We start from the raw sequence: 20,908 nt of genomic DNA, 5'->3' as shown, positions 1-20,908 counted from the left end.
ACATGTGTGTGCAAGAGAGAACCAGCCAGCTGGCATAGACAGGGAAACTACTGCCACTGCTGATCCTGGATGTCCTCTGCCTGCTACAGAAGCAGTGACATGTCAACCAGAGACAGGCAGCGGGGATCGTAGCATCCAGCCTGAAGGATAGAGAGACAGACTAGCTGGTGATGGTTAGTGCTGCCTGGAGAACAGAGATGAATGCCTCCAGGAAGAAGAGAGGTAGCGATCAGGACAGGGCCTCCAGTGGCTGGAGCAAGGTCAGTGACATGGGGGTGGGGCAGTGTCACTAACTGACTGATGCACAGGGCGGAGCAGGGCTAGCAAGGCAGGGACACCAACATCACTTCAAGTTGTATCCCTCCTCAAGCTGCACCTGAAGACTTGGCACCCTGCTTCTGAAAGGTTGCCAATCCCTGCATTAGAAGATTGCACTCAACTATTTCTGCTGCCCCCAATGCATGTCTATGAAGGTCCCTGCAGCCCTCAGGGACATATTTTCAGGGGTCATCAGGAGCAGGAGCAGGAGCAGGAAGTGTGGTTTGGCATAAATCATTGGCCATGCAAAATATTGTAATATTCTGCAGCATTAGTCTGAATGCTGCCTATTCTATTTATTCCAAAAAGAGGGGAATTATTTAGATACCTTACTAGTAGCCCATTGGCAGGGTGTCATTTTGCCCCTGACCCTCATGTTCCAGACTCCATATATTCATGCTTCATGCTTCAGGTATGCCTTGTTCAGGCAACATATCCACATCTGACCAACACATGAAACTAGGGAATGGGATTGCATCTTCCATGCCCGCATCCTCCATGCATTGATCAAGTTGGATGCATGTGGACTCTGTAGACAGATATCTTTCATGAATAGAGCCCATGTGTGTATACCTATCGACTCCGTGCAGATGACCTGATCAACATGTGGAACTTGAGGGAAAGGTCAATAGTGCAACTCTGTTCTCCCCATGCATTGATGGTACACAGAGAGCTGGTCTAAAAAGGGTTTATCTTCCTGACTTTACACTGAGAGATGGAAATTGCACCTCTCTTATAAAAACCAATACCTTGTTGGATGCTTTTAAATATATTTTTTGTGATGCCACTGGTTTTCAGTACTGGCCTATCAGGTCTTCCAGTTAATTATGGGGGTCATTCAGAAAGTCCAAAGTCATTTTCCTAACCCTATTCATTTTCATTTTCAAAATCTTCAGGTTTTTTAAAAAAAGTATTTGTTTATTTTTCAAATTTGAAAACCTTAAAACAATTTAAAACCACCGTCAAGTTAAGAAGCTTGGGTTTAAAATACATCTTTAGAGACTCTAAAAAAGTTGTCAGAGATGGGGAGGCTCTTATTTCAGCAGGGAGCACATTCCGGAGTCTTGGGGCAGCAAAATAGAAGTCCCGTCCCTGCATAGGCACCAGACAAGCAGGTGGTTTTCATTGCAGCCATCTGTCGGTAGTGGCAAGAACTCTACTTCACACTTGCTACCTGATTAACACCATGTTTTGTTTAACACCCATCTCTGCCAGGAAGCTATATCAGGACGGTGCAGTATGGGCATTAAAGTTATTACAGTGGTACATCTGCTGGTAACTAGGGATGTGCAAAAAATTTTGGGCACAGAACGATCTGTGCCTGAAATGAGCAATTTTGGGTGATTTGGGGCTGAACCGAATCACCCCCGATGTCCCCCAATATTTTTAGGGCCCAAGACGAATCACCCGAATTTCAGTCTGAAAAATTTGGGTGATTCGGTTCATGGTTGATTTGGGGGGATTTTTTGAAGTTTTAATGACTTTGGGCAGTTTGGGGGCATATCATGGGATCTGAGCAAAAACAGTGGGGTGGGGTGGTAGTGCCTAATGGGTGCAGGCTACCACCCCAATTTCAGGGGGATCGGGCAAAGGGCTGATTTTTGGGAAATTTCTGAAGTTTTCATGTCTTTGGGGCAGATTGGGGCAGATTGGGGCAGAAAGTGGGGCCTGGGGCAGAATAGTGGGGTGGGATGGTAGTGCCTAATGGGTGGAGGCTACCACCCCAATTTCAGGGAGATTGGACAAAGGGCTAATTTTTTGAGAATTTTTGAAGTTTTAGTGACTTTGGGGAAGTTTGGGGGCAGAAAGTGGATCTGCTCCAAAAGAGTGGGGTGGGGTGGTAGTGCCTAATGGGTGGAGGCTACCACCCCAATTTCAGGGGGATTGGGCAGAGGGTTGATTTTTTGGGAATATTTGAAGTTTTGGTGTCTTGGGGCAGATTGGGGGCAGAAAGTGGATCTGCCCCAAAGGAGTGGGGTGGGCTAGTAGATAGTACCTAATGGGTGAAGGCTACCACCCGTCCCCAATTTCAGAGTGATTGGGCAGAGGGGTGAATTTTGGTGAATTTCTGAGGTTTGTCTTCATAAGGTGAAGTGTGCAAAATTGATTACTTCCTCATAGTCATAGTAATTGAGAGTGTGAAAAAGTGAAAGTGGGGTCATGAGAGTTGTTTAATTGAAAAAAATCTCATTTGCTATGATAGAATGAGAATTCACACCTCAGAAGTTGATCGCCTGCTAAGATCATCTGGAGAGGTTTGTCTACAGCTGCTGCCAACTCATCTGGTGGGCTGGCGGCTACTCGGGAACTGGCCTTCTCCATTGCAGACCCTGGACTTGAATGTGCTTGCTGTTGAAATAAGAGCCTTCCCATCTCTGGCAACTTTTAAAAAGGCACTGAAGACACATTTATTAACCCAGGCTTTTAATTAGATTTATAATTTTAAATAATTTTAATACTGGTTTTAAATGTTTTAAATCTTTTTAATGATTTTAATTAATTGATTTAAAGTTTTAAATGATTTTAACTGTAAGCCGCCTTGGGACGCAAGTTTTGGGTGGTATAGAAATATTTCAAATGAATGAATGAATGAATGAATGAATTAAAAAAAATGTTGCCCACTAGACTTCGGCTGCACAATAGAGTCCTGCCACCTCTGAGATAGGTGGTCACAAAAGTTTTAATTAAAAGAGTTTTTTCTGAATTAAAAAGCCTTTGAAAATGAATTAAAATGAATGGGGCTTCCAGAAGCAGGCCTGCCCCATTTCCCCCCCAAACTACTCATTTCAGAACAACGGAGCCCAGACTGGATGGGTCCCATTTGATTCAGGTTCCATTTGTTCCTAAAATGATGGCACACCCCTACCAAAATTGTGCCCCTGCCTGCTAAAAGAAGGGTCCCCCCATTTGACAGAGGATCTTTATAATTTATTTATTTGTTATTTAACATAATTACAGCCCAAAACTTGCATCTCTGAGCGGTTTACAATTAAAATAAATTAAACATTAAAATCAGTTAAAACCCATCATTAAAAGTATTAAAATTATAAATCTAATTAAAAGCCTGGGAGAATAAATATGTGTTCAGTGCATTTTAAAAGGCTGCCAGAGATGGGGAGGCTCTTATTTCAACAGGGAGTGCATTCCATAGCTCAGAGGGAGCAACGAAGAAGGCCTGTCGTAGGAACACAGGAAGCTTTCACATACTGAGTTAGACCATTGGTCTATCTAGCTCAGTATTGTCTTCACAGACTGGCAGCGGCTTCTCCAAGGTTGCAGGCAGGAATCTCTCTCAGCCCTTTCTTGAAGAAGCCAGGGAGGGAACTTGAAACCTCCTGCTCTTCCCAAAGTGGCTCCATGCCCTGAGGGGAATCTCTTACAGTGCTACACTTGCCGCCAGATGAGCTGGTGGCAACTGCAGACAAACCTCTCCAGACAATCTCAGTGGGCAATGGGGCTCATGGTGAAGAAGACATTCTCTTAAATACCCAGGGCTTAAGCTGTTTAGGTCTTTATAGGTAATAACCAGCACCTTGTATTTTGCCTGGAAACTTGTCGGCAGCCAGTGTAGTTCTTTCAGCACAGGAGTAATATGGTCTCTCCTAGATGACCCAGAGAACAACCTGGCTGTCACATTCTGTACCAACCGCAGTTTCTGGACTATGTACAAAGGCAGCCCCACATAGACTGCATTGCAGTAGTCCAGCCTGGAGGTTACCAGAATGTGTACCACCATTCTGAGGTCATTCATCTCAAGAAATGGATGCAGCTGGAGTACCTGCTGAAGCTGATAAAAAGCACCTCTGGCCACTGCCTCAACCTGGGACACCAGGGAGAGATTTGGATCCAGAAGCACCCCCAGACTGTACCGTTTCTTCCAGGGGAGCATGACCCCATCCAGAACTGGCAGATCAAAATCATCTCCTAAGTTCCGACCCCACACAATAAATACCTCCATCTTATCTGGATTCAGCATCAGTTTGTTATCCCTCATCCAGCCCATTACTGCCTCCAGGCAGGCATTTAGGGAGGTTATGCCTTCTCCTGATGATGCTGACATGGAGAAATAGATTTGGGTGTCATCAGCATATTGATAACACCCTGCACCAAATCTCCTGATGATCTCTCCCAGCGGTTTCATGTAGATGTTAAACAACATCGGAGACAATATGGGGCCCTGAGGGACACCATACGAAAGTTCAGATTTTGAAGAACAACAGTCTCCAAGAGACACCATCTGGAATCTGCCCGTTAGATAGGAGCAGAACTACTGCAATGAAGTGCCTCCCACCTCCAATCCCCTCAGACATTTCAGAAGGATTTTATGGTCAATAGTACTGAAGGCTGCTGAAAGATCCAAAAGGACAAACAGAGTCACTCTCCCTCTGTCAATTCCCAATTGGAGATCATCCACCAGGCTGACCAAGGCAATCTCCACCTCATAGCCTGCCCAAAAGCCAATTTGAAATGGGTCTAGATAATCAGTTTCCTCAAAGACTGCCTGGAGCTGGGAGGCCACCACCTTCTTAATCACCTTGCCCAGCCATGCAAGGTTGGAGACAGGCTTGTAGTTCCTTAACTCTGAGGGATCCAAGGCAGGCTTCTTCAGAAGTCGTATAATGATTGCCTCCTTAAGACAAGGAGGCATCTTGCCCTCCCTCAGATTTATAATCTCTATCAGGCCCTCTACAACAGCCTCCCTGCCAGAGAGTATAAGCCAAGTTGGGCAAGGATCAAGAGGGCAGGTGGTAGGCAGCACCATTCCAAGCAAATGTCCACATCCTCAGGAGTCACGAACTGAAATTGATCCAGGGTCATCACATAAGAGGAGCTGCTCGACACCTCGGCATCAGACACTGTAACAATTGTGGAGTTTGAATCTAAGTTGGCCCAAATACGAGAGATTTTGTCCACACAAAAAATCATTAAAAATGTCACAACCAGTAATTGTTGGTTCCAAATATTGATTCAAGGGGGAAGAGGCACACACTAGCCCCTTCATGACCCTGAACAACTCTGCCGGACGTGAACTTGAGGACATGATACGGGTGGAAAGAAGTTCTTCTTTGCCGCATGTATCACCTGAGCATAAATCTTCAAATGTGCTCTATGTAATAATCTGTTGGATTCAAGTCGAGTCTTTCTCCGCTTGCACTCTAGTCGTCTACCTCACCACTTCAGCCCCTGTAGTTCTTCTGTATAGCAAGGGGCCAATTTTGAAGCAGGCCAGAGGGGACACTTAGGAGCGACCATGCCCACTACCCTGGTGAGTTGGTTGTTCCAATTCTCCACCGGAGGGTTGACAGGGTCACCGGCAGAGCCAACGTTAAATCCCTCCAAGGCTTCTTGGAATCCTATTGGATCCAATAACCTTCTTGGGAGGACCATCCTAATGGGCCCCTTGCCCCTGCAGAGGTGGGACGTGGCTGTGAGTCCAAACTTGTGGCATTTCATCTCTTTCTCTAGGTTAATTAACTGTCACAAGGGATAGGAGATAGGATGCTGGGTGATAGGGAGTTGCATTCACTATAAATCCTTTGGAATGACTCAATGGATAGGATTTGTTCGGGTTTGGTGTCTTATTGGTGCTACTGAGAATCTTCAGTTAGCAATCAATATTTATAGGCAGTAAATCAGCATGGTCCAACCTTCTTGGCAAGTTTTCGGACAGGTGGCAACTCTCCACAGTCTCAAGCAGAGATCTTGTCCAACCTGGCTACTATTGGAGAGGCTGAGGCATGAACCTGTGATCTTAAGCACACAGAGCATGTGGTCCTTCACTGACCTCTGCCCCCTGGACAATTTGCTCCTTTATCTATCTATGGAACTCTGCACAAATGACATTGTCATGATGAATGATCATATGAAGCTGCTCTTTTCAGAATCAGACCATTGGGCTATCTACTCAGCAGTGATGGCCCTTGCATGAGGCAAGGTGAGGCAGTTGCTTGAGGGGGCAGATTGTCAGGTCACCAGCAGGATGGCAAGATGCCCCATGCTGTTATGAATACGAATGTGAAAAATATTTATATACCTCTTTTCAACAAAAGTCCCCAAAGCAGTTTTCATAGATATAAATAAAAAAATAAAATGGCTCCCTGTCCCCCAAAGGGCTCACAATCTAAAAAGGAAGCATAAGATAGACACCAGCAACAGTCACTGGAGGGATGCTGTGCTGGGGATGGATAGGGCCAGTAGCTATGACTCAGTAAATGGCAGCTTTCTATGTCCTATAACATATTCATTAACTTTTTGTCACCATAATGCAGTGTTCTTCATTAAAAGGCCAGTGCTGGTCCCCATCAAGCCTAAGTGCAACCACCTGACTAATTGCTTATTGGGCCTGTGTGAATACTCTGCAACAAAGCTAAATACTGTGCTCAGTTTCCCCCTGGCCCCCTGCCCCAGGAGCCATGAGTAGATGGCTATTCTCACTGTACAGCGCTGTGCTTTTCTCAATGATGGTGGTGTTCCCCTAAGGTAAATGAGGTCCTTTTGAGCCTCTGCACCGTCTTGGAAGGTGCACACTGATGCTGGGAGGCATAGTTACTGCTAACTTTCCAAAGAGGCACCTTTTAACGCAATGATTCTCTTTATTTAGCAGAGGGAGTGTAACTGGCCCTATCCACCCCCAGCACAGTACCTCCAGTGACTGTTGCTGATGTATGTCTTATGTTTCTTTTTAGCCTGTGAGCCCTTTGGGGACAGGGATCCATCTTATTTATTTATTATTTCTCTGTGTAAACCACCCTGAGCCATTTTTGGAAGGGCGGTATAGAAATCAATCAAACAAACAAACAAATAATGTGCTGCTGAAGAATAGAGTCAGAACAGAAGCACCTTCTGTTCTGCAGAAATGTATACAAGCTGAGATTCTCAAAATGTTACAGAGATTCTTCAGGTCTCACAATTCAGACCTGCAGGGTGATGTTGCCCACCTATGCTCCAGCACCAACCAGGCATCTATATCTCCAGCCAATAAAGCATCACATTAGGGCCATTACATCACTGAAGCAACATTTGATTGGTTGATCGTGCCTTAAGAACCAAAAAACTCTTTCTTGCTGCTTGATCAAGTTGCTGCCTCTTAAAAACTCCCCTCGTCACACAAGTGCAGCCTTTTAACTATGCAGGGATCCAGGATCTCGTTTGCAGAAGCTGAAATCCCCCAATGCAAAGCTCAGATTAATGCTTCACCTTCACCAGAGAATGAAAGAAAAAAATAAATAAATAAACCACTAGGCACTCTGCCTCATTCATAAAAAAGGAAGGAAGGAAACCAGAACAAAACCCAACTCCTGCCGACGATGAGTCTCCGTGGAATAGACTGTGAGGATTCAAATTCTGAGTAGCCAACCACAGAGAGAGAGAAAATTCAATAACTAATTTCTTTATAAAGGAAAGGGTATGAGAAACGTTTCTTCCCCTGGCTAATTAGGCTAATTGGTGGCTGTGAGGGAATAAGAGAAGATGATGCTGCAAACACAGGTTGGTTCAGCCTGTCTGTATTTTTATCGCTCTATTTCAGTAGCTTCCAGAAATAGACAATAGAAGCTTAAACTGCATCTTGTGTTTGTGGGTCTTTTTTTCCTTTTGCTCCCCTCCCCCCGCCATTCATTCATTCACGTTGTGTACTCCCAGTCTGTCTGTGTAGGGGCTTTAAAAAAAATAAGTTTCAAAAAATTACTTTCCAAAATCGGAAGCAGCTGACAAAATCCCTTGCATTCTAAGTAATGTGGTTATGTAATCTCTCTCTCTCTCTCTCTCTCTCTCTCTCTCTCTCTCTCTCACACACACACACACACACACGCAACACACCCCAAAAGACAGATGTGAAGAAGTTTCTGGAAGATCATTCGTTGCCTAACTTTTCTTATTCCTGCCCCCCCTCCCTACTCCCTGGGAGTGTCTGACTAGTTCTGCAGCTTGGCAAAAAAGCCAGACGTTACCTCATTGCTGCGGCCAGACAGTCCCGTTTTCTATGCCAAGCAACCACTGCAGAACCGCACAGCTCGGGCCTTGCTTGATTAGCACTTTTGCTGTTTTCAAGAGTCCTGGAGTGTTTTGTTCAAGGTGGGCTGCTGAGTGTGTGCTTAGTGGGATGTGTGTGCAAATGAGCTTGTGAGGAGAGTGAGGGGGCCACAAGGTGGGGGTGGGTTGCAGGCAAGGTGGGGAGTGGGGGGGGGGGGAGAAACAAGAAAGATAATTTAACTCAATAACAAAAGCAAAAGTAATTACTCTTTTTTCAGGTTATCAGTGCACAAGAGGAACCTAGCCTGTTTTATTTTAACTATGTCACATCTTAAAAGGTCAGTCTGAATCAAAGAAACGAAGAACAAAGTGCTGTAGTACAAAACAAACTTAAATTACATTGTTAATTATTTCTTGTCCATCTCTCTCTCCACCCTGCCCCCCCCCCCGTTGTGGGGTAGGGGGAAGGATTCCTTCTAGCCAGGCCATCTATTATTACAGAAAAAACCTCTACAGTTCATCAGTATCTTTTGAGGGGGAGGTGTTTGTTTGCAGACATCACATGTGCGATATTTTTAATTCCACTTTCACCCAAGCATTGATCATTCACATCTTTCACTCCAGAAGCTCAGTGGCTGCATGCTTTATACAGTGGCAGCTAAACTGAGATCCTGAAGCTCTTCTTACGATCTGTGAGAAGAGCTTCTTCCGGGTCTGCGGGGAGAGCGGGCTTAGATGAGCAGCCGCTCGTACCTGGGCGGCCGGATCGGCCTCCCACACGGCTGCCTCCATCACGGAACCAAAGGGGGCTGTGGGGATTGGGGGCCGTGCAGCATCCAGAAGTTCCAGGATGCCCCATGCGAGTGTGTGGGTCATCCTGGAGAGACCCCCAAACCCGGGAGTCTGCTTTCAGCCTCCCGGACAGGGGTCGCTCCATTAACCTCATTTAAGGAGAGGGTGCTGTAGGCGGGCAAGCCACCTTGGGAGCACCAGGCTCACCTGCGAGCCTGGTGGTTCCCATAATTCATGGAAAGCAGGCTAAGGGAGCTTAGCCCGTTTTCCGTGGATCATGGGAATAGCCTTCCTGTTTAACTTGAGTACAATTAATACTTAATGGTGCGGCCATTATGGTGCAGCAAGCCAGAGGTTTCCGGTTCGAATCCCCTGTGATATGTTTCCCAGACTATGGGAAACACCTATATCGGGCAGCAGCAGTATAGGAAGATGCTGAAAGATCTTATACTACGCAGGAAGTGGCAATGGTAAACCCTCCTGTGTTCTACCAAAGGCAACCACAGGGCTCTGTGGTCGCCAGGAGTCGACACCGACTCAATGGCACACTTTACCTTTACCTTTAGGTTTACCAGACAGCTTTAAACATAAAAAGGAGAACCTCAATATGATGAGGAGCTGCAGCATTCTCCAATAGAAATCTTCCATTCTGTTCAATAGTGTTCTAAAATAAGGGGCACTTGTGAAAATAAGGGTGATGCTTTGAAAAGGGATTTGCAACACTTCTAGCTTGCTGATATCAAAATATAACATGTCTCTGTATGGCCCCGATCATGTCATGAGCCACAGTATTCAGTGTATCCCTCAGATTGGTGTGAATTATAGCTTTCAATTTTCTAATCAACAAGTTTCTAGAGTTTATAGACTTCCAAAGATAAGGAACTGAGACTGGAGGGGTGTGCGTGGTAGGGATGTGCAAATCGATTTGAGTACAAAATTATTTGTACCCAAATCTAGCTGATTCAGGTGATCTGGAGACAGAACAAATCACTCCTGTGCTCAGCTGCCCAGATTTGGGCACAAAACAAATCACCCCAGATTCGGAGCCAAAAAATTGCACCCATTGGGCACTACCACCCACCACAGCCTGCTCTGGGTTACCCTGGTGCCCCCCACATGGAGTTATAAGGCTGCTGAAATCCCCATTGGGGGGAAACTTAAAGATGCGCCGACTGAGACCTTGGGTTAGGGTGGTATAAAAATGCACCAAATAAATAAATAAATAATTTCTTTGAAATTTGGGTGGTAGCTTCCACCCATTGGACACTATCACCCACCCCACTCTTTTGCCCCCGGAACCCCTTTTTTTGCCCTTAATCAATTTGGATTCAGAAAATTCAGGTACAAATAAAATCTGGGGTGATTTGGGGGTCAGATATGGACCCAGAACAAATCGGGGGTGATTTGGTTCGGGTACAAATTGAATTTTTTAAAAATGATTATGCACATCCCTAGTGTGTGTGTGGAGCATTAATTTGGATTGCTTCATTCTTTATGTTTTTCCTCCACATTGTTCCCGATCCAAATTGGGATACCCACACATAACCCATATATCCTAACTCTCCTTTCCCTTTAACAGTTCTATATTTCTTAGACAGACAAACAGACAGAAAGACAGACAGACAGACACACTCACACACACGCTAGACCCATTCATATGTTATGTTCACATTCATACAACAAATGTACAGTGTACATAGGTACTGATATGTACACAGGTGCAGGCATTCACATGCTATATTGAATGCAGGTACAAACATACACTTTCTATTTGTATCATGCAATTTTAAATAAATCCAGGTACAATCATTCAAGCAAACACAAGCACAAGTGTACAGCATAATGTCTGGATCGGGCTCCTATTCTACTATGAAACCTGATCTACCCTACTATGAAACCCTGACCCTAACCCTAACCTGATCTACCAACTTGCTACTGATCTAGCAGCCTGATCTATCAACCCTAACTATTCACTGAAATTTCCTAAGCAATGAAATTGGCAATAAGTCTATTTAGCAGAGTGGTAGAGATGATTTCTATATCCTGGGGCAAGCTCTTGAAGATACAGTTCTGCATTTTTATTTTTATTTTTGCTTTGGTTTTGCTCTATTTGTTGACTTATATTTATTTATTTATAAAACCACCTTTCATCAAATGGCCTCCAGGCAGTGTGCCATATAAACATCCAATGAAAATACAATAAAACACAACATTAGAAAACAGTCCAACATTAGAACATGACAAAATGTTGCAACAGAGCATAACTGCAGGGAAGCCAAATCACCCTCAAAGGCCGGTCTGAAGAAGAATGGCTGACCTGACATCCAACAGAGCGTTTGTGAAAGGACATCATGCTAGCACAAAGCTGTTGTGCTAGCTACTTGTACTAAGACTGGAGCGTGCATTCCAGATAAGTGCCATACAATTGCAATAATGCTTGCACTTGTGCAACTGCAGCATGTGTCATTTGTTTTAAAGGGGACTTGTGTAATTGTGCAAATACCTGTCTTTAGTGCAACTGCCTGATCTTCTTGAGCTAATGCAAATTTGACTTTGATAGTCAGGATGTCAGTCATTGGGGCTATTCTCACGATCAGCCAAAATCGGGCTACGAGAGGTTAGCCCGATTTTGGCTGATCGCGTAAACCACCGGGCTTGCAGGCGAGCCCGGTGGCTTACAAGCAGCTAGTCCACTTTTTTAGCCCTCCCCAAAGCCTGGGTTTGTGGAGCGAGCGCTCCGCAAACCTGGGCTTCCCGATCGTGAATAGCCGCAGTGCAGCTCTGCGGTGCAGATACTCATGAGGAGACCCCCGGAGGGGAGGCGAAAAGCTGCCTCCCGGATCCGGGGGTCACCTCAGTATGCCCTGTGTGCTCGCGCAGGGCATACTGGAGCTTCCGGGGGCTGCGTGGCCCCCAAGCTCCCCAGCCCCTGCTGGCTCCATCACGGAGCCGGCAATCATGTGGGCAGCCGATCCGGCCACTCGTGTGCGGGGACAGCGGTCTTAGCCCACTCTCTCTGCGCACACTCCAAAACCGGGTCTCACTGACTGTGAGACCCGGCTCGTTGTCTTCAAACACCTGTGCAAGATCAGGAGGGAGGAAATTGTGCATCCTTTCTCATGGAGGGCATTCCAGAGCCTGGGGGCAATAACTGAGAAGGCCCTGCCCCCCCCACACCCAGCATCACCTGGTGGTGACACACGGACAAGGCCCCATCCCAGATGACCTTGTCAGGTGGGTTGAATTACTTAGGATCAGGCAGTCTTTCATATATTTAGGACCCTAATTGCTGAAGGCTTTAAAGGTAACAATCAGCTCCTTGGATTGTATCTGGAACAGACTGGCAGCCAGTACAACATTTTCAATATGAGGTGATATGATCAGCCCATGTGATCCCTGATAATTCAGCCATTGATCTTTAGATGGGGGGAAGCTGGATATGGAGGAAACCTATTTTCAATTGCCCATTACGTCACCAACACTCTTCCCACAGACACCCCAATTTCCAGAGTGTGTTTTCAAAGCTGCGACTTGCATTGCAACTTGGCAATGTGAGTAGTTTTGTGATATGCAATTTTTTTTAAAAAAAGGTTAGTGAATTTTGGTTTTGTTATGTGGAGGATGGGCATATACGTGGCACTTTAAATAAATTTCCTAAAGGTCAAAATGGCATTTTAACGTTTTTGAACAGTTCTCCTCATGTCTCAAGAGAATATTGCACACTGATTCAGTTTACTCATATCCTTATGTTTGTGGTGCAAATTCTAAAGCCAGGTTCAAACCATGGGCAAGGAATTCACTGAGACTATTCTAAAAATCCTATGGGGCTATTTGCATGCTGAGGCAAAACTGGGCTAGGAAAGCCCAGCCAGGAACTGGCCTTGTGAACTTCCAGGAGCCACACGACTCCCAGCAGCGGCATGGCAGCAAACCCTGTTGGGTGCCCTAGATGTTAGCCAGGGTTTCGGGTGCAAATGCACCTGAAACCCAGGCTAACGGATCATGTGTCAGTGCTTTGCAGGGCACCTACTCACAAGTAGCCTCCTGACTAGCATCAGGAGGCTCTCCATAATGCACCATACACTCTGGGCCCCAGAAATACCCTGCTGTCAGCAGGAGTCAGCAATCGTCTGGGTGAGCGACCTGCTTGCTTAGCAAGGAAGAGAGGATCATCTGCGGGGGAGATAAGCATTTCGAGGCTTCCTCCCCTCACCCCTGTTGAGCCCTTCCTCCAGTTGTGAGAAAGTGCTGTATGTCTGCCCTCAAGATTAAATCTACTCTTTAACCTTAAATAACCCTAATATGTAACCATTTGACATTTGTGTTGTTTTATATGATACATGCAATGTGATCCGTGTAAACACAAACATTATAGCATCTGCCCTGGTGTTCTTGTCTCTAATTGCTTGGATCAGCAAAGGGGGCCATCAGTGGGGCCTGCAAGATGGAGATAGGGGGCTAAACCTTTTGGATTTTCAGAAGCTGGTTCTTATGGGTTACACCTCCTCGAGCAAAAAAATTGTCTTCCTGTGCCCACTCCAAACAGCAGGGTACCTATAGGAGCTCTAAAATAACCTGAAATGTTGATGAGTTTGTGCTTTTCTTTTTCTCTTCTGTGTTAATAGTTGGGGAAATGAATCACATTTAAGTCCCATTATTTTCAAATACAGAATGAGGCGGGTCTCACAATCAGTGAGACCCACCTCGGAATGGTTAGCGGGGAGGCAGCCCTGGGTGGCCGGGTTGGCTGCTCACACAGCAGCTGGCTCTGTTACAAAGCCAGAGGGGGCTGAGGGGATCGGGGGCTGTGCGGCCCCCAAAAGCTCCAACGTGCCCTGCACAAGCACGCAGGGCATGCTGGAGAGACCCCCTGAGCCGGGAGGCTGCTTTTAAGCCTCTAGATTGGGGGTCTACTCATGAGTTGCCATACCACAGATCTGCACCGTGGCAACACACGATTGAAAAGCCCAGGTTAGCGGAGTGCTCTCTCCACTAACCTCAGCTAAGGGGAGGGGCGTTTCAGCAGGTTACCCGCTTTGGTGAGACCCAGCTTGGCTACGAGCCCAGTGGTTCTCATGGTCATACAAAATTGGGCTAGGCTCCCTTAGCCTGATTTTGTATGCCCGTGAGAATAGCCTCACTGTTAAGCATATGAGTGTAAAGCACATTTGAAAAAATTCACACACAAAGCCCAGCCCGGTTTTGCAGACATGTGTGTACCTCCGGGATTGGGCCCTATCCTGGTGGTGGTGGTGGTGCAGTGGCAAACTCGCATACAGAACCACCCTCCAAAATGAGGTTAGGAGAGTGAACGCTCTCCTAACCCTGTTTCTACAATTGTCTGCTTGCAGCCAGGGCTGGCTGACTGTGGGGCTCCTGGTCAGCTTTGGGGAGGGAGGATCCCCATAATGCACCATGCACTCACTCGGGGGGGGGGTGATGAGGGGCAATGCATCTGGCACCCCGACCCTCAATGCTATCGGCAGCAGCCAGTATTCATCTGGATGGGCGATATTTCTGTCCAAAGGGAAGAACCGAATCGTCTGTGGGGAGGTAAGCTTTTGGAGGCTTCCTCCCTTCTAGCCCTCTTGCCCTTTCTCACTGCTCGTGAGAAAGGGCTCATTGGGAACATGTCCAAGATGATTTTTACAGGCCTTTTAGATCACATGGGTCTACTGTAAGGGACACCTTTCCTCTCATGAATCCCTGAAGCAGTTTACATAGTAAAAATTACGAGAAAATGGTTCCGTTCCAAAAGGGCCCACAATCTTTACAAAGGAAAAGAAAAACACACGCAAAGGAGACACCAGCCACAGCCACTGGAGGGATAGTTGCTCTCCCTCTACAAAATATAAAACAGCCACCACTTTCAAAAGGCGACTCTTTGCCCATGACACATTAAGTTCAACTCATAGATTGCTCATGTCCCCCCACCCTTTAAATAGTATTGGGGTGTAATGATCAAGACTGGGACTCTGGCTAAGGTTTTTGATGCTTTCACTTTGTGCTGTCATCCTGATGAGAATTGCTCCCCCTGAGCCGCTCTGTCTAGGAAGTGAAATTGGGCATCAATAGCAGCTTCAGGGGCCATTTTTGTTGGAACTGCAGAGTGAGCAGTTAAAATAACAACCCCTCCTCATCACAGTCCTGGTTTAAAGGGAGAAAAAAGTATAGCCAAACAACATATTTGATGTACTCCTCCTACTACTACTACAATGAATATTTTAATGTAACAAGCAGTTTGTCCTAAATAAGGGGTAGAGTTCTACATATACCTATTTTGGACCACAGCAGCACATGATGAGGGGGGAGGTCAGCACCGGAAATCTCCCCCAGGCCCCAAAGCTTCTTTTTACCTCCAAAGTGGCTATTTGCAGGGAACCAAATGGATTTCCCTTCCCTGCACACCATGACCGACATTCCAACAGTGCATTTGCACAATGGCATTGCACTAGTGCAAAACTGTTGCACTAGCTCGTTGTGGTAAGTCTCATGTGCTTAAATGGACTTACAATCTCCCCACACCCATCCTCACCATACCAGTGCCTGCACCAGCCTTGCCCACACATCTGGTCATGTGTCTTCATCCCATCCTGATCCCCTCTTGGGCAGCAGCTGATCTCTGCTGTGCCTGTGTGCGGCTCCAACCCCACCCCAGATGCCGCTGTGTCGACCTCCCCTGGTGGCTGATCTCCCATGACTGCAGACTACCGAGCCCAAAAAGGAGCTCAGTGGTGCCAAGGCTGGGCAGGAGTCCAGACAAAATAATTAAGCTGACTGCCTTTGTCTGGGATTTGTCCCAGACAGCCCTTCAGAACAGAGAATGCTCCGGGATAAAAGAGGACACCTGGCCACCCTACTCTCTAGCATCGTTTTTCCTAAACTAAAAATCCTCAAATACTTTACCCTCTCTTTGTAAGGGAGATGCTCCAAGCCCTTGATCATTTTTATTGCCCATTTCTGCAACTTTCCCATCTCAAATATCCTTTTGGAGATGGGACAGCTAGAAGTGTCTATGGTATTCCAAATGCATTCATGCCATCAATTTTTATAACAGCATTAGAATTCTGACTGTTTCATTTTCAATTACTTTTAAAATACCCCCTCACACAGAATTCGCCTTTTCCACTCATGCTGCACACTGAGCCAGCATTTTGAATGAACTATCCACCATGACTCCAGGATTCCTTTCCTGGATAGTCAAACGCAGAGTCGTGTGAATGCGTTTCCACTCACTTTAATCTTCTGAAAATAGCCACCATGAAGGAGTCTGATCCAAGGCCATGGTATAAGAGGAGAGGATTTTAATCCTTTCTCTCTGCACCATTTCCCCAATTAAAATAACCCCACCAAGTTGCTATTTTATTCACCCAGACACAAAGTGGCTATACTCACGATGGGAGGAAACCGGGCTAAGGGAGCCCAGCCCAGTTTTTCCCCATTAGGTGGCTAACCTGCCTAAAAAACCCTCCCCTTAAACAAAGTTAACGGAGTGAGCGCTCCATTAACCTTGTTATTTTGATTGTGTGTCAGCCACAGTTGCTTGCAGCGGTGGCTGACACACTTGAGGTGGGGGGGGAGAGGGAGGGGACACTGGGAAGGCACTGCCCACTTGCATGGTGCCTTCCTGGGGCTCCAGGGGCCAGGGGGCCACACAGTGAAGCCCCTGTGTGACATGAGGGAGCCACAGCCAGGCATGGGAGTGCCCAGCCAAAGCAGCCACTCATCTAGGCAGCCGATCTGGCCTCCCAGCAATAAGCGACTGCTCGTGTGTGGGGAGAGTGGGCTAAACCCACTCTCCCCGCATAACCCCATGAGGCTCTACACACTGATCGTGTGTAGAGCCTCATAGCATGTTTTTCTTATTAGGGCAAACACTAACTTGAAGGGGAGGGGGTGATTTTCATTCAGAAAATTGCATAGAGAAAGGGTCAAACCATCCCTCCTCCTGCCCCTGTTATGCCATGGTATGAATTAGGCTCCATGTGTAGCTGCTATTTACAAAAGTTTAAAGAAATTGAGCAGTGCCGAAAAAATATGGAATGCTTTTTTCCTAAAACTAAAAATAAAAGAAAAAGAAAAGAAAAAGGATGTTGGCATCTAGGAACTGGAAATATTTCCCCAGTCTGGCTCTGACCTAACCTGTTTACCCATCTATTTTGACTAGGGTTATTATCAGTGTTCCCTGTAACAGGGATTCCCAGATGTTGTTGACTAAGATTCCCATAATCCCCAGCCAAAAGCAACTGCAGCCTTTGTTGCAGTCTACAACATCTGGGAACCCCTGTTACAGGAAACACTGGTTGTCACGCAAGGACATACTTCATAGTTATTTAAATCATATGAGTTTTTCATGGTGGTCCTCCAGAATCACACTTGAAAGGAATTATTTGGCAATGACGTTGTGCAAACTGACTGACTGGCTTAACAAAGAAGGCAGTTCCAGGGGGATAGAGTTGAAGCAACCAGGGCTGTTTCTAGCTTCCATGGTGCCCAAGGTAAGGTGTGAAACAATGGGGTGATTCTCATGACTGCTGAGAGGGGGGGCAAGGGGGTGGATGGGGAAGGCTCCAAAGAGCTTACCTTCCCCACAGACAATCCAAGGATTGGTGGTGGGAGCGTGCATGGTGCAGGGCAGTGGGATCTGAGGCTGGAACGTTTCATTCCGGCCCCCGGAGATCCTACAGTGAACCATGCCACTGCACGGTGTGAGGGGTATTGATATAATTGAGTGGATGGGTTCAAAGAACCTGGGCCCCTGAGCTCTTGAGGGCCTCCCAGCCCCACCACTCCCTGAGGCTATTCACACGATTGCAGAAAATTGGGCTAGCCTCTGCTAGCCCGATTTTCTGCAATCGTGAGAACCACCGGGCTCGGTTGCGAGCCTGGTGGTTCTTGAGTGGGTAACCCGTTCAAGTAGCCCACCCCTAAAACCGGGTTTGCGGAGCGAGCACTCCGCAAACCCGTTTTTTTAAATAGTGAGTAGCCACGGTGTGGCTCCGCACCGCCTCACGAGGAGACCCCCAGAGGGGAGGCAAAAGCTGCCTCCCGGCTCTGGGGGTCTTGCACTCACGCAGGGCATGCTGGAGCTTCCAGGGGCTGATTGGCCCCCGCTCCCCCCTGCCCCCACCGGCTCCGTCATGGAGCCGGCAATTGTATGAGCAGCCAATCTGCCCGCCCAGGGCTCCTGCCCTGCTTGTGTGCAGAGAGAGCGAGCTTAGCCCACGCTCCCCAAACCAGGTCTCCCTGATTGTGAGACCCAGCTCCCTATCTTCTTCATTATCGCCCTCACTCCTAGGGGCTGCTAGAGAGAAGGGTGAACACAGACCCCCTCTCCCCTAGCTACGCCCCTGCACAGTGCATTGTGGAGATCCCCCCAGTGATGGGCAGGTGTCTGTCAGTGCTTCAGCACCAGCTGAAAGCAGCCATCGCTGGCACACGATCCAGTAAATGGGGCGATGGGAGCGGTCGCTCCCTTAACCTCATGAAGAGGCAGGCTCCCTAGGTAGGTTTGCCTCCAAGGCATTGCTGGGTGCTGTTTGGCTCCCGCTGGTCCTCTCGGGCAACCAAGCCTGGGCTGGGGGGATCCATTATTTTAAGTGAGCCTGTCAAGAAGGGTGAGAATGATGACTAGTGGAATAGCAGCCATAATTATGTCGGGAGACATAAATTCAAACCACAGTTCACCCCCAAAGTGACCCACCCCCACTTAAATGTGGGGGCCTAGGGCAGCGGCCCCTCCTGTTCTCCCTTGAAGATAGCCATAGCAACAACCTCGATCATTACTTATTTGGAAGCAAGACCACTAGGAGCACCACATAAGCCTTTCGGAGCTTTCCAGTAAACATTCCAGGGCTGTCCACACCCTTAGTCTCTTCTCAGCTGGGTAGTCTGCGATCCTGGCTGGACGCTCCTCCTCCTCAGCTTTTGGTCGTGAGAATGGGCTTCAGCTTTTCCTGATCAATACATTCCAGAAAAAGCTGGGGTAGTTTGCACCACATCTCAGGTAGAGTGGCTTTTTAGTGATCCACTTCCTTGTGTGGCTGCAAGCAGAGTTAAAAAGGAACTCTGCTATAGGGTGAATAAACAACTTCAAAAGGAACATCCAGTCTGCTCATCGATAAGCACCCCAGAAGGAGAAGAACAGTCTGAGACAAAAGCCAGGATGGTTTGTCCCTCCTCCCCCTCCTCCCCCCCCCCCTAGAAAAGAACTGGGTAATGCAAGTAGCAACAAGCAGCTGTGCCACACTGAGAAATGTACAGGTTGTCCTGATAAACTTTTCTTGCAAGATTATTGTACTTCTGATGTGCAAGAATAGAGAATGTTTAGATGACTGGGCACTGGGGAGGCAAGAGAAAGAGGATGTGTTAAGCTCAGTCTAAATGCAGGGATCTGAAGAAGTACAGATTGGTGGTGCTGTGTCATTAGGGGCTGCCGTTGGAATGGTTTCAGAGACTGAAACTAGTAATAGAAATATTTTATAGGCCACCTCACCAGAAAAAAGCAACTGGCCTGTGAAATGACTGTACAAATAAAACAGATTGGTGGGGGGGAGGAAAGAGTGGAAGGCAGAGTGTGAAGAGTGAGGATTTTAACAACCCAGGAATAGCTTGAAATATATTAAAGCAGAGTTTCCCAAACACCCAGCAGCCAAGGTGACATCTTTTTCTGAATTAATATTGGAGGCCTGTTTCATTCTTATACCCCAAAAGATTTACTTTTAGATGGGGATCAAATATGAAGCAAAACTATGCTTTGTGCTAACCCATGTTTTAAAACCCACACAATGGGGCTATTCTCACGATTAACAAAAATCGGGCTAGGAGAGCCAAGCCCGATTTTTGTTAATCGTAAGAACCACCGGGCTCGCTTGAGCAGCTCACTCGCTCAAGTAGCCCGCCCCTTAGCCGCAAACCCGGGCTATCTGCTTGTGAGTAGGTGCGGCGCGGCTCCGCGCCATGGCTACTCGCAAGTAGACCCCCGACCAGGAGGTGAAAAGCCGCCTCCCGGCTCCGGGGATCTCCCCAGTATGCCCTGCGCGCTCGCGAGCGCTCGCGCAGGGCATACTGGGGCTTCCAGGGGCTGGGTGGCCCATGCTCCCTCCAGCCCCCGCCGGCTCTGTCACAGAGCCGGCAACCATGTGGGCAGCCAATCTGGCTGCATAGTGCTCCCTGCTTAGCCCGCTCTCCCCACAGTTTTGCAGAAAGCGGGTCTCATGGATCGTGAGACCCGCCTCCATGGTTTTAACTTCCAGATGTACAATGGACAAACCAGGGTTTAGAGCTGATTGCCTGCTTTTGTTTCCCACCTGCTCAGGACTCAGTTATATAAGTTCACTCCTGAGTCCATGATGCAGCAGCATCTGGAGGTGACTTAATAGCTAAATTGTGGTTTGTCTATGGTCTATTAGTTAAAACACAATGGGGCTATTCTCACAAGCAGCAAATATCGGGCTAGGAGAGCCTAGCCTGATTTTTGCTGCTCGTGTAAACCACCGGGCTCGCAGGCGAGCCCGGTGGCTTACAAGCAGCTAGCCTGCTTTTGTAGACCTCCCCTAAGCCCGGGTTTGCGAAGCGAGCGCTCTGCAAACACAGGCTTCCTGATCATGAGTAGCCGCGCTGCGGCTCCACACCATGGCTACTCACGAGTAGACTCCCAGAGGGGAGGCGAAAAGCCTCCTCCCGGCTCCGGGGGTCTCCCCAGTATGCCCTGATCACCCCCGAGATCCCCAGCCCCTGCCGGCTCCGTCACGGGGCCGGCAATCGTGTGGGTGTCCGATCTGGCTGCCCAGGGCTCCCACTTTGATCATGAGTGGGGAGAGCAGGC

The sequence above is a fragment of the Hemicordylus capensis genome, chromosome 4 (genome assembly GCF_027244095.1).
Source record: "Hemicordylus capensis ecotype Gifberg chromosome 4, rHemCap1.1.pri, whole genome shotgun sequence".
Lineage (NCBI taxonomy): Eukaryota > Metazoa > Chordata > Lepidosauria > Squamata > Cordylidae > Hemicordylus > Hemicordylus capensis.
Note: the sequence above shows the minus strand (reverse complement) of the source record.